The 14221-nt window shown below is 41.6% G+C and overlaps 1 long non-coding RNA gene across 2 annotated transcripts; it reads right to left on the reverse strand.

The window, feature by feature from the left end:
* Positions 1-286: 286 nt before the first annotated feature.
* LOC146442429 (uncharacterized) lies at positions 287-13448 on the reverse strand. 2 transcript variants are annotated; one of them, XR_014849602.1, is made up of 3 exons: positions 13304-13448; positions 1802-1922; positions 287-1313 (listed from the first exon to the last, which is right to left on the reverse strand). It is a non-coding gene; the product is annotated as an uncharacterized LOC146442429 (long non-coding RNA). The 2 variants fall into 2 exon arrangements; XR_014849601.1 differs by lacking the exon at positions 13304-13448 and adding an exon at positions 5324-5500.
* Between the last annotated feature and the right edge of the window lie 773 nt (positions 13449-14221).

Below are 14221 nucleotides of genomic sequence, written 5' to 3' on the forward strand. Positions count from 1 at the left end.
CAGCTCCCGCAGGAGCGCAGCTTTTCCATCTTTCCACCCTCCGCCCCGAAGGGCGAGCTGCCGCTGCCTGGAGAAACCCTCGCAGTTCGGTCACCCCAATTCCGAACTGAGTCAACAGGTCCCTAAGACCTGACAGGTCACGTTGTCACAGAGAAACTTCAGTTAGCTATTATCACAATAAGACAAAACCCTTAAAACATGTTTTTGTATTTCTACCAGAATAAATGAGATCACCATTTGGGAAAAAAAAAAGTACTCTGAATATGATAAAGCAAACTCCTAAGTCTTTAAATAAATAGGAGTTTTCCATCTGGCTATTACCAGGCCTGAAAAGGCAGATTTTTGTGAGGAACTTTGAGAACCGATAAGTCTGAAAGTTTAGAATTTCCATCTTATTCTGAGCCAGCTTCTTTTTAAATTGACAGTGTCTGGCCTAGCTGTAGAAATAGAGCAACAAATCTGTTCTTCCTGGGTTTCTAATTGCCTCAGTCTTCTAAAAAGCTGTCTGGCAAGGGTACTGGATTTATCTTCAGGAGTGAAATTTAAGTAGTTTGGAGACAAAACAGTTGAACAAAGGCCTCATTTTTTCTTTTAATACAGGCAGAAAGAGGTTTCCCACTTACTTAAAAAGAAGGAAAGCTGGATCTGTGTAAAGCTCTGGATGTTTCATCTGGGCTTATACGCAAGTGTCCAGGCAGACAACTTATCATTCCATAAAAAATCACCCAGTTTACTCTAAAATGGATGTGAAAAGAGAACCAAAGTGACAAAAATATCAACTTCACCATTTGTCAAGATGATCCTTTTTGTTGCCAAGACCATACTGTGCCTTACCTAGTCATAATCCAGCTTCTGGTTCAAATCAATCACCTAGGATGCTCAAAATAATTTATAGACATTCATTTTATCTCTCGAAACCTGTACGTGGAGAGCATAAAAAAACAGATAAAGAAAATGAGGGCAGAAAAATGTTAAGTTCTCAAAGATGTTTACCTTCTCATCCCTTAAATCTGTGGAGGGAATGCTTGGTCTGGGATCCCAGATGCACCTTTCAAATCATCACATTCTCCTTGCAGAGGAACACTCTCCTTCAGCCCGTAGGAATTGTGTTGAGCCTGCAGTATCCCAGCTAAACATCTCAGGCTCTCAATCCTATATCCCACAGTCAGCAATTAAAGGGCAAGTCAATCAGCCCAGGAGGCTCTGGGTGAGGAACACCTTGGTCCTGCCTGGTCTCACAGGATTGATGGAACATGTGACAGCTTGGGGGACTGAGTCAGACCTCTGTCAGCCCTTGGAGAAATAGCTGCATGCTTATTTTAACATAAGAAAAATAAGTACACCTGAGAGTTCACCTCCCCACTCCCCCAAAAAAATTTATCTCTGCCTCAGTACAATATTTCCATTAAATAATACATAATATGGCTGTTCACCCAACAGCCAGTGCCGTTTAAAGGTCAACCAAAACCTTTAACACATAAATAATAATAATAATACAAGTAATATTTAACATCTAATGAGGCACTTTTTGCTTTTTGAGGTACTTTCATTACATCAACTCAATAATCCTCTTAACTGCCAACAAAGTGCTTTAGATATGAGAAAAATCATTAATTATATCTGTTAAAAGACCCAGTTTAAGGATATAAAGTGTCTTTTAGTTTTTTCTAGAGAATATTGAATACTTGAGGTGTCATAGCAAAATCTGCAGTTATACCATAAATAAAAAGCCAGTATACACAAGCACAAATATTCACTTGCATATCTGTAGAGAGGAGAGGAGGAACATAACAACATTCACCAATTTGTAAATGTCCTACAGAAATGTGTGGGGTAGTGCTGCCTGCCTGGTGGCTGATTTGAAGGTGAGAGGTACAAGTCCTTGTTCTTTCTTCCTTGCTGCAAGCCAAAACCAGCAACTGCTGTGAAATAGCAACAAAATGGATGCTAGCAGGTAGCAAGAAGATCTGCTTATAAAATCAGCCTATAGTTTTAAAATAATTGTTGGCTCTTTTCCTCTACTGGGATTCATCTTCTACTAAATTTAAGTCTGTCATGAGAAGTTTGATATGTTAAATCCCAGTTTATTGTAAAAATCCCAGAGTCTCTTTCAAAATATGAAATATTTGATCAACTACTCCTGTTATCACCCATTATTTTGGCTATCCATTAGCATAAGGTTTTATGTGTTCATGATAAGCTGTGTCACAAACTTTCAAGATGCTTTGCTATGCAGCATTAGGCCTGGATAATTTTTTCCCATTCTCATATTTCACCCAGCAGTTTTGGGTGTGCTGTTAGATTACTAACCCAGAATTTGATTTTTTTTTTCCTCCTCAAATATGAGCAATTTTGGAGTTCTGCATTTTTCTTACTTTCCCTCTGATCCAGGTTTTTTCTAACAACCAGATGGCTGCTGAAAACCAGGGAGGTCTTTAGGTGGTCTTTATGACTAATATTTTAGTAGAATGGTAGAGCTGCTTATTAGATGATCAAACAGGGATTATGTCAGGAAACAGAAAACATGCAATTAACTAATAAACAGTGACTGGAAATACCACTGTGCATTTTAAAAACTTGCTTTCGTTTTGACTGGCTGCTTATAGCAGGAACAAGAGCAAAAGACTTTGTAATACGTACCTTTTGGAATCTTTATCTTGCTCATAAAGTGTGGTCTTTTATAATTTCACTAAATAAATAGATTGAACCAAGTCAGTCATCTGAAGCCATATTTGTAAATTAATCAGAAATAACACACTGTGAACCAGTTTGAGATGTGAGAAGTACTGTGTTAATCCACGGACTGAAACAGCAAGAGAATGTTTATTTTACAAGTAGATATTCACAACTTCATGTGAAGGCTGCAAATCAGTTTAGTTACCCTCCCTGGCACAGGTACTCGCTCACTGGAGCATCTAACAACTACATAAATTGGATCTGTGGCCAGCTGGTCAGTCCCATAAGTGGGCAAAATAACACAGAAAATACGGAAGTGCTACAAGGAGAGAAGTGTAAAATGAAACAGATGGGGTATAATCATTCCATCTCACTGGAAGATTCAAGACAAAAGCAAAACAATAAACTAAACCAAATTGCTCTTTGGAGATCTAAATTAATCTTATTCTTCCAGATTGCTGAACATAAAGACCATACTCCTATAAGATACCTTTTTTAAAATCAAAAAACAAAACACAAAGGTAAGATTTTAAGAATTGGTAATATTATTCTGAATGCTTATGACTAATGGATACATCATATGTTTATGTAAATCCCAATATTTTTAATTTAACAGTCCAAAAAATTTTTTTAGAATATTTACAAAGGTAATTTCAAGGAAAAAAAACAAGCACAAATTATATTTGTGATTGTGGTGGGTTGACTATTGCTGGACACCAGGTGCCCACCAAAGCTGCTCTGTCACTCCCCTCCTCAGCTGGGCAGGGGAGAGAAAAGAGAACAAAAGGCTCATAGGTCAAGAAGTTATTCACCAGTTCCATTATGGACAAAGAGACTTGATTCAGGGGAATTAGTTTAATTTATTACCAATCAAATTAGACCAGGATAATGAGAAATGAAACCAAATTTTAAAACACCTTCCCCCCTCAACTGTCCTTCTTCCTGAGATCAACTTCATTCTCCATTTTCCCTCCTCCCACCCTCAGTGAAGATGGGCAATAGGGAATTATGGCTGCATTTAGCTCTTCACACACTATCTCTGAGGCTTCTTCCTCCTCAGGGACAGGACTCCTCACATTCTTCTGCTCCAGCATGGGATCCCTCCTATTGGAGACAGTTCTCCATGAGCTCCTGTAACACAGAGTCATTCCCATGGGCTGCAGCTCTTCACACACTGCTCCAGTGTGGTCTCTTCCATGGGGCACAGGCCTTCAGAACAAGGCTGCTCCAGTGTGGCTCCTCCATGGGGTTACAAGTTCTGCCAGCAAACCTGCTCCAGCCTGGGCTCCTCTCTCCACAGGGCCACAGGTCCTGCCAGGACCCTGCTCCAGCATGAGCTTCCTGTGGGGTCATAGCCTCCTTTGGGCACCCAGCTGCTCCTGTATGCAGCCCTCCATGGGCTGCAGGTGGACTGGAGATCCACCATGGATCTCCACGGGCTGCAGAAGTACCATCTGCCCCAATATGGTCTTCAACACAGGGTGTAGGTAAACCTGCTCTGACTCCTGGAGCACCTGCCTCTGACCATGATGTCTTGTTTATCTTTGTTTTGGTTGCTCCTCTCTCACAGCTGTTGTGCAGTGCTTTTTTCCCCTCAGTTAAATATGTGATCACAGAGGAGCCACTGGCATTGCTGATGGGCTTGGCCTTGGCCAGCAGTCTCTCTTGCAGCCAGTTGGAACTGTCTCTGTCTGACATGGGAACAAGCCCTGGGTCTCAACCCACAGAGGCCACACTACAGCCGCCCACAGACCTCCTCACACGCTACCGAAGCTTTGCCATGTAATTCCAATGCTCTTGGAGCAGTCTGGAAACATCAGCTTTGACTGTCCTTCAACTGTCTTCTCAATGTACAGTAATGAAAAGCTGTCTATTCAGTGGCCATTTGGGATATCTCTTGGTTTTCCCTCTGGACACAGGCAGATATGCTAGAATTGAGTTTAGACATGATTCCTCAGGTAAGGTACATGCAGATTGGATGTGAACTAGAACTGCTAGAAAGGGAGAAGGCAAATGGTACTCCATGCATCCTGAAAGATTTATATTTGTAGAGATGACTCACCATGCAAAATTTTGACATGGGTTTCCTGTTGTTTTTCAGAGATACACACACAACTCTTTCCTACTCTGAAAGAATAAATTTTGTGGTAAGATATTGCTCTGCTGTGTCATTACACTTTCATATGATTCAAATCCACAATAAGGTTGCTGACTGAACGCAGGACGGTTTAATCCCCACAGAAGTTTAGGTGTTCTTAGAACACCACAGGCCAACAAACAAAGATTTAGATATATCCTCAACAGTGCATGCAGAACGTCTCAGTCATTCCCAAATGATAAGTGTAGGAGACAATCCTTAACCCTTTCTGAGGCAGACACAAGGAAACAGAGCTCTCCTTAGAATTATAAAAAAACCGATCACAGGGTCACTAAGGTTGGAAAAGATGTTCAAGATCATCAGGTCCTACCTTTGACCAAGCACCACCACACCAACCAGACCATGGCTCATGTGCCATGTCAAGTCAAAGACTGTATTAGTTTGAAAATAAACCAGTGGGAGATTGCAAGTCAGGATTATAATTTAACAGGAAAATTAAAAATAAGTGCAATAATGCAAGAAAAAAAACCTGACAAAGTCAGATACAACCTGACACCTTGTTAGTTGGGATGGTGGTAGCAGTCCAAGTGAAGTAGTTGGGTTGATGCAATGATCCTGTGGAAGGTCTGGACTACACCTGAAGGTCCAGTGATTGTTCTTGTCCTCTAGGAATCCAGTAGACAGAGATGCCTGGGCTGCTCAAGAGCCCAGGTTATATCCAGGTGGGAATGCTTGGCTCCTCCCTCCTGGATGGAGCAGCTCACAATAGGATAAGTCCATGAGTCATGTGGTTGGTTTTTGATGGCCCATTGTCTGTTATCAGGGGTGAGTCATAGCAGGAGATAACAGCTAATGCCCCACAGCTTGTGGTAATAGAATAATAAATACATCTATATTGTAACCCGGGACAAAGGTACAAAGGAGCAATCCCTTCACTTATCCTGCTGGCCACATTAGTCTCAATACACAGACAAAGCAAGGAAGCAGGATGCCATTGACTTGCTTGCCAACTTGGGCACAACTGGCTCATGTTCAGCCACTGTCCATCAACACCCCCTGATCCTTTTCTGCAGGGCAGTTTTCCAGCCACTCTTCCCATAGCCTGAAGGGGGTTGTTGTGACCCTAGGGCAGGACCTGGCACTTGGCCTTCTTGAATCTCATACAATTGACCTCAAACCATGAATCCAGCCTGTCCAAATCCCACTACAGAGCCCTCCTACGTGCCAGCAGATCAACACTCTCACCCAGCTTGGTGTCATCTGCAAACTGACTGAGGGTACCCTTGACCCCCTCATCCAGATCATCAGTAAACATATGAAACTGAACTTGCCCCAGTACTGAACCCTGGAAAACACCACCATCTGCAAGCTGGAGATAGCTCCATCCACCGTCTCTCTCTGGGCCTGACCATCCAGCCAGGTTTGAACCCAGTCAAGAGTGCACCAGTCCAAGCCATGGGCTGCCACCTTCTCCAGAAGAATGCCATGGGAAATAGTATTAAAGGATTTACTGAAGTCCAGGTAGACTACATCCACAGCTTTGGCCTCATCTACTTGATGGGTCACCCGATCATAGAAGTAGGTCAATCATCAAAAAAGGGTTTGCTTTTTTTAAACCTATGCTTTTTGGGTCCCATTTGCTGGTTATCTTGTATGATGGCACTCAAGATGATTGGCTCCACACCCTTCCTGGACACCAAGGTCAGGCTGACAGAACTGTAGTTCCCCCAGATCCTCCTTCCATGCATTCTTGTAGATGGGTGTCACATTTCCTGACCTCCAGTCAGCTGGGACCTCCCCAGCAGGCCAGAACTGCTGGTAAATGATGGAGAGTGGCCTGGTCAGCTCTTCCACCAGCTGCCTCAGTATCCTTGGGTGGATCCCATCTGGTCTCAAGAGCTGTGAGTGTCTAAGTGGTTCAGCAGATCACTAACCACCTCCTCCTGCATTACAGGGGCTCTAGTCTGCTCCCCATCCCTGTCTATCAGCTCAGGGGGCTGCTAGTCCTGAGGATATCAGCCTGACTGTTGAAGACTGAGGCAAAGAAGGCATTAGGTACTTCAGCCTTTTCCTCCTCCTCAGTGACTATAAAGTATGATTTTCCTTTAGCTCTCCTTTTGTTGATGATGTGTTTATAAAACACTTTTTATTATCTTTCACAGCAGTGCTTAGACTGAGTTCTAGCTGAGCTTTCGCCTTTCTAATTTTCTCTCTACATGACCTAACAATATCTTTGTATTCTTTCTGAGTTGCCTGCCTCTACTTCCGAAGGTCATAAACTCTCATAAGTTCTCTTCCACACACTCCAGGAACCTCCTAGACTGTCTTCTCTCCACTGTGTTGAGCTTCCAGCAGACATCTGGCAAGCTAAGGTTTCCCAAAAGAACAGGGACCAGTAACCATGAAATGTCAGCCTGACACTTACAGAATATCTTGAATATCGCATTCACTGGGGTCAAATTTTCTGGAGAATAAACTTGGAAACTGATACCCCTCATTTCCTTGCACAGCTGGGTTATGCCAGCAAGCTCAAGAAACAACTGAATCAGAGCCCAGCAAGTGGCTTCTGTATGAGCTGGAAGTATCAATTGTATATGACAGCATGGATTTCACTCTGAAACCCATTTATTTTTTTTTGAGCAATGACAGTTTCAGTTCAAATTTGCAAACTGTCAGCTTTCCTGGAGGAATCCCTTTCTTGGATGTTCTTTATCTTATCATTTTCCATGACATATGTTGTACTGTAATAGTACAAGTGTTATCTTGAGAACATTGTTCCAGTATGCTGTGGGTGCTCTCCTGCAAAGTGAATTTTCCTCATACTCAGTTCTACTGTCACTTAGCAACCAAGAAGATAATCAGTGAAATTCTAAATATTATATTGTCAAGGAGATCAAAACACAAAATACATAATTGAATTGTTGGGGAAAATACCACCTTTTGTTTGTTTCTTTGCTTTTTGCTTGGCTTGCTTCAGCAAGAAGATGCGCAAAATTTGCTAGTCATAGTGACTTTATACTGCAGTCGAAGGATATGAAATGCATCTCCAGGAATGGATGCATTTGAGTACTCTTTAAGTCAAAAATGGTCTAAAGAGACATGGAGATAGATCTACTGGAGACAGAACTATGGCTTAGTGTAAAACCACTAGTAATATCCTTCTGATGTGATGTAATCAAATATTTTGTGCACAGAGATCAGTGAAACTTCACCTACTGGAAAGGTTATGTAGAGAACACTGAACGATTAGGTCTGTGCAAGAATTTTAGAGTATATAAAATAATAGTACATAGAGTGTTTGGAGAAGGACTCAGAAGATTTGGGTCCCACCATCTTAACCCATCATTATTGCCTTGTGATTTGACCTCCTGGATCAACCAGGCCACGGATTATCACTCATTGATTCTGTTTAATGCCCACGACTGAGTTAAGCATATCTTTTCAGAGAGGCAAAATGTCACAGAGCATGCATTTAAAGGGAGATGGCTATTTAATTGGGTTGTAAAGAAAGGTTTTCAGTGCTTAATTATCCATTAAAACATGCTGTTTTATTTCCAGTCTGAGTTTGCCCAGCGTTAAAAACGACTGAATTCTATCCTTTCCTGTTACATTAAACAATCTTTCTAGTGGTCCATTTCCATTTCTTCATGGAAGCATTTGTATTCTGTCATCAAATTATCTTCCCATTGTGATTTTTGTTAAGCTTCTCTATTGACCTTCTTTAGTCTTTGTCCCTAGTGCAGTCTCCAACCTCTCCCTACACTCTTCTGGAACCTTTATTTCTCGAAAACTAAAGAAAAGGAAAAAGAAAAATCCCACAAACTTTGCAGTCAGTGAAAGCCATTGTTCTGCAAATGCAAACCTTAACACTGAGCTCAGTATCCTAGCATTGAGTTCCTCAGGCAGAGGTAATATTTTAGACCTTTTCCTGATTCACATTTCCTTTCCACAGTTGGGAATGGGGCTTGCTCTCTTCAGTGATTTATTATAAAAAGAATCAGTGTTCATCTGGTTACCCTCAAGGAACTCTGAGTTGCCTTTTTTAAAAACACAGTTCTTTATTATGAAAGTGCAACTTCGTCACTGTGATAAACCTTATTGTAGCCTGTTAAATAACATATTGCATTAGTTCAGCTTGCATATGTTCTGGATCACACTATATAACTAACATTTGCTTTGAGAAACTTAGCAAGATTTGGGTCATTTTACATCTTTACTCTTTATCATTTTATCATTTCTCCTGGCTAATAATTAATGAACATAGACTGTAAATATAGAATGGACTTCAGTAAGTTATCTAATTTATCCTGCTGAACACTTATTAAGCAATTATTTAGAAAAGCCCCAAGAAAGTGAGGTTCAGTGGCAGTTCTGTCTCCTGGCTGAAGACAGCTTCCTGCTAGCAGCAAACAAGGACAGGTGAAGGATGAACAGCATTTCCATCTGCCCATCTTGAATTCTTGGCACAGGTGATCAGGTACTTGCTTGCACTTGGAGGTGGCATTCAGTGCCTGTCCCCAGCAAGGTCCCAACTCATGCTTTTGAAGCTGGAGACCTTCGGTGACCCAACAGCAGCACAGCTGTCCCCTGGAACTCTGTCAGGACGGATGACAGAATTGAGGACACACAAGCAGCTCCCTCAAGATATAGCTCCTGTATCTCACAAACCAGAGGCCTGAGCAGACAGAACTTTCCATGGGTAGAGGTAGCTAAAAAGCAGAGGACTGTGTTGATACCACAGCAGAAGGTTGTGCAGAGGCATTGCAGCCTTGGGCCATGCAACTGAAATTGATCTTAATGTTTCCTACTGAAATCCATGTGGTGAAGTGTAACTGGCTCTGATAGAGTTGTTTCTTATTAAATAGGGAGAAAATGAACAGGCAAAACCATTTTGGAGCATATCTATAGTTCAGAATACCGTAAATAAAGAAAAAGCAAAAGAAGGCTTTTCTCTCCATTTTCAATTCCATTAATAGCAGCTAAACTGCCTTCAGAGGCCCTAAGACCCCTGCAAAGAAGATATTGCTGTCTCCAAAAGGCACAGAGATAAACTGACTTGGGGATTGTCACACAATCCTCATTAAGCATGTGAGTTGTAAAAAGACCCGCAGGTGTCTGACTCTCATTTCTCTGCACTGCTTAATAGATAAATCCTCCATTTATTCAGAAAATACATAGAATTGCTGTCACCAGCAAATTATTTATTTCCTCTCCTATTTGTAGCCACAAAAAGGGTAAAATTAGTCTGTATACAAGAACTCAAGGGACAATGTCAACTCACGTGTAAGATGATGTCATAGTGGAAAACAGGCTTCCAACATGTTTTCCTAATCACTTGCCACTAAAGGATTCACTGATCACTTATTCTCTACCTGGTTTCTTCTTTTCTACTGCCTAACTTTGAGGTTCTTACACCACTAATCAGAAAAGAAGACTGTGCTGAAAAACTTCCAGGATCTCTGGCCAAAATGTTGGTGAATTACCCTAAGCTAATATACACCATGTGCCAACGTGGATTCTTCTTGAAGTGCAGTTGGTATAAAAGGGACATGCAGCATTAAGCAATATTTGAAGTTTACCAATTGCACACCTCTTTGTTTTCTTTTGATCCTCTCACTTTATTTTATTTTATTTTTTTTGTGCCTTCAGAAGCATGGGATCTATTCTGAATTCTCTTCCTTCAGCTTTGGAATTTTTTTGTGTGATGGATTATTCCTGGCTGGACAGCAGGTGCCAACCAAAGCAGCTCAGTCACTCCCCTCCTCAGCTAAACGAGGGAGAAAAATAAGATAAAAGACTCGTGGGTGCAGATAAGAGCAGGAAGAGACAACTTTGTGTGAAGTATTTCCTCATCCTCTTTGTAACTTTTGAGAGCTCCTGGGAACTTCAGAGGTCCACAGATCTTGGAGGACCATGATTAGCCTCCAGGTATTAAATACTTATCCCATAAAAAGCAACTCAAATAATCTGTCTGCCCTCCCACTGATTGACTAAATTGACTCCTGCAGCGAAACAAGAGGACAAAATTCTGTGGCTGCTGTCCTTTGCACAGCATGACAAATACACAGTGAAATAGCAACACAGGGGCAGATATCAATAATATTACAGATAAAGGGACACAGCAAGCGGTGAGGGGTCCATGTGCAGGGGTGATCCTTATTCCTGTTTATATGGCAGCTGGATTTTCCCCAGGGTGGCTCATACTGCCTCCAACCAGTATTTTCGAAATGTGGGAGGTAAAAATTTCCCTCCTGAGATGATAATTTGATACTTTTTTCTTTCCTTTCAGTCCGTCATCCTGTAGTGCTTGTGATGTTGAAAGCCAGGGTGGGAATTTAATGTTCTCTGCATGTGCATTTATGAACTATGAAATAAATTAAAATTGTCATTTCTGTGCCATTGGCTGAGGCTCACAAATTGCCTCAATGGTGCCCTCATTTTTAGCAGCATCGTTGAAAGGAGCCAATATGAAAGCCTATAAACTGTTTCCATCCCCTTTTGGTAGTGGCTGAACAACAAAGAAAGAGGAACTGATGTTCTCACATTAAGCATTTTGTTCAATATTTAAACATCAAGGCCTAAATTTTTAACATGATGCAGAAAGCTTCAGCTGTGTGCTTCCTGTGAAAAGTAATAGGAGGCATGGAGCTAAATCCCACCACACCACATTTAATATTTATCCCTAAAGGGTCCTTCTGCTGCTGAAGAGATTTGAGCACATTGCACTTCCTAAGGCTTTTGAAAGCATTCCAATATCACCTAGCTGATTATGTGGTTTGCAAAGAGCATATTAACTTTATGCCTTGCAGTGCATATGGAGGGGAGGGGGAAGCAAAGTAGTTGTGCCAGGCTGCAGGCAACAAAAATGTATGTAAGATCTAGAAGAAAATCAGAGATTTTAGTTAATCAATCCAACCTAAATAATTTAATATACTAATCTGATGGAGATAGATAAAAGATAAAGGAACTAACAGAGCCCATTTGTTTACCATCCCATATTTTTAGATCTTGGCCGCAAAACACATTTCTATTTATGCTATCTTTAATTTAAGCTCCTCTTTGTGCTTACGCAACCTCAGTCCTCAGGTTTTCATCAAACCTCTGCAGAGGCAATGGCATGCATTTGTTCCACGACAGAATGTTTGAGTCAGTTGCAAATTAGCTCCCTGTTTCCCTCTCTTATCTGGGGAAAGTTGTGCTGGTTTTGTATCCACCACAGTGTGCTTTTCCCTCTGCACTTCCTGAACAGTGCAATTCAGCTGAGGGAGGGAAACCTGTCCCCATTGCGGTCCCCAGACTCTGGGATAGAGAGAAAGAAGGCTGGTGCCCTCCACGGGGGCTCTGCACTCCATGGTGCAATGCTGGGAATGCAGCAGTGGTTTGAGGATGCAGAAGAGCACAGAGCAAAGGCAGGATTGCCTCAGTGGCCTTAGGGTGAAGTGGGAGGGCAGGGGAGGCAGTTTGCTGTTGTGCCAGGATGTGGACTGTGGGCTCTCCCAATTCTTTTGTCCTACAGATAAACTGCGTGAGAAGTGTGGCTGTTTTGACCAAACACTTCCCATTCTGTTCTTTCCTTCCCCAAACTGCTGAGTGAATAACTATCTTAGTCGTGGGATACTTCCCTGGGCACACCTCAGTTGTAAACTCACAGCATGGACTATTTGCAGGCCTGCTGTTAAAGCTGCACTCAGCAGAGCAGGCATGGCTAATTGCCTTATATTGGGAAAAATCTCATGGGAACACTTGTCCAGCTTTTCTCTCCTTGGAAGTAACCTTGTTCCCAACAATTCTTGGCCTGTGCTCTCAAGACCAGTCCCAGAAGGAATCAGATGATGCTTGCAGACTTGTGAAGAAAGATTTACAGGGCTAGAGCTGATTAATGAGATCTATTAATTAAAACAGTATATGGACTATTATCTACTAACTAGCTGAGCTAGTGATTTATCAGTTAAGAGATTCAGGAATTAAAAATTTCCATAATCTGATTACGGTTATCTGTGGATTGTTAAGTGAACATTAATGGAAACTCTGAGACAGACTTTATAATTATGATGAATTTTCAGTATAAAAATGTAAAAGTAACAAACATTAAGACATGTGCCAAAGTGGGAGAGGGCATTTAGTGGATCTGCTCACCACAGAGAATCTAACCAGAATATTTCAGGGTATAAATACTTTATCATCATGCTTATAATATTTTAAACCACATGAGGTAATGAATATGTGATTCCTATGAGACCCTCAAAATGAGCAATTTTGAATGAAACAAAAAGTTTTTCATCCATAAATACACTAGTAAATTTTCCTGTTGTAGTGTCCAACCCACAATGCCAGGGAAGCACTACAATTGCAATGTCAGACACTGTGGGTGATTTTCCCATACAAGGGAGTCTGCCGGGATTGTCCCTCTGAACAGGGAGGTTATGTGAGGATAAGGTGGAAGGGAAGGGAAGGGAAGGGAAGGGAAGGGAAGGGAAGGGAAGGGAAGGGAAGGGAAGGGAAGGGAAGGGAAGGGCTGATCCCACATACAGGCTCCAGAAGTCTTCCTTACTCCTGACTTCCTATCTCCATAGGATATCTATGCCTCCAAGCCAGGTCAGCCTCTTCATCTTTAGGTGGAGCCAAGAGACTACTAAGACACAGCACCAGTCCTTCAGTCTGACTCTAGTATCTGCAGAATCTGATAAAATAATATTATCGTTATCTTCAGTGGCAATGCTTGCAGCAATGAATCAAAAGGAGTATGAGCTGTAGACAGCTGCTGCAGTAAAGACTTGATATGGAATCTGTCAAATAATGAATAAAAAGCAGTGGGAATCAGATTTCTGCAGCTGCAATTTTTAATCACTGCTCCTAGCTGTGTGACATGCTTTATTTTATTTTGCATTTGGTGTTCTTTATATGCACCCCATAGCAACTGGCAATAGGAATGGGACAGGGTCATATATATCCTACTGTGTTAGAGCTTTTCTGAACATTTGTAGGTATATTTATGATTTGTGAGAGCACCACTTTGCTTTGGGGCAACACAATGAACAGAACCCCTGCAAAACTCTACAGGAACCTGCATGAAGGCAGCAAAGGTTGTGTTGCTGTGGAGGATGGGCTGGCTAAAGCTGGAATGCTTTTATGGATTATATTGCCAAACTTCCATTTTTCTACTCTTACCTCCCTGCAATGACCAAAGACTGAGGAATAATAATAGAGTGAAAGGAAAAACAAACAATGCATGAATGAAAAAAAAAATGCATGTGTGAAACTGGAGAGCAAAATCCCCCCATTAGGGCAACTACTGAAGTATTTATCTGAATTTTAATTGCTGTGTTTGGATTGAGTCTCCTGGCTCAGCCATATGTGCTGAAGGCTGTTCGCTGAACGCCCTCAAAAGTGCTCTGAAGAAGTGGCCATGATACATTGCAAATCCTTCTTTGCTCCTGTCTTGCTCTG

The sequence above is a fragment of the Lichenostomus cassidix genome, chromosome 2 (assembly GCF_008360975.1).
Source record: "Lichenostomus cassidix isolate B80296 chromosome 2, HeHo_3.0, whole genome shotgun sequence".
Lineage (NCBI taxonomy): Eukaryota > Metazoa > Chordata > Aves > Passeriformes > Meliphagidae > Lichenostomus > Lichenostomus cassidix.